Below are 542 nucleotides of genomic sequence, written 5' to 3'. Positions count from 1 at the left end.
ATTAGCAGTATACAATGTATATCCAAGTGATGTCATTACAGGTCATTTTTTATGCTTATCTTTCAACATATTCTTCTGTGTCTTTGTAGCTTGGCTTGTATTATTTCTGTTATTCGCAGTTGCTTTGCATGGTCTGTGATGCACTTGTAGTTTTTGGTGAGTCGTCAGCGCAGATTTGTTTACAGAGTTTTATGCTTATTGGTAAGTAATACAAAGTCTAAAGATATGGGCTTCAGAATTTCCTAGAATGCATGGACAGTAGTGGGGTAAATAGAACTTTATTGATAAATTTCAGTTTCAGATTTGTAATAGACAATGTATTAGTCGGGTTGGGCATTATTAAGCCTATTCTAATTAAATTCATGTTTCAGTGCAATTTTTGTATTGAAGAACATTTTTTGAAAACTTAAAAGATAACTGAAGTTGATTTTAATTTTATTAAAATGGCAAAAATTCACATCATTACAGATTTGAAATTGAACTCTTACTGTGTTCTCTTGATCATATTGATGAGTTTTCTAATGTATGTAGCCTTGTATAAA

At 30.8% G+C, this 542-nt stretch overlaps 1 protein-coding gene across 3 annotated transcripts in view; it reads left to right on the top strand.

Moving 5' to 3' along the window:
- LOC119587985 (cholinephosphotransferase 1-like) overlaps positions 1-542 on the top strand; it is a 16,369-nt gene that overhangs the window by 10,994 nt on the left and 4,833 nt on the right. The gene's annotated exons all lie outside the window — the stretch shown is intronic.

The sequence above is a fragment of the Penaeus monodon genome, chromosome 23, assembly GCF_015228065.2.
Source record: "Penaeus monodon isolate SGIC_2016 chromosome 23, NSTDA_Pmon_1, whole genome shotgun sequence".
NCBI classification, from domain to species: domain Eukaryota; kingdom Metazoa; phylum Arthropoda; class Malacostraca; order Decapoda; family Penaeidae; genus Penaeus; species Penaeus monodon.
The sequence above is the reverse complement of the archived record's forward strand: the minus strand, read 5'-3'. Positions and strand labels throughout refer to the sequence as shown.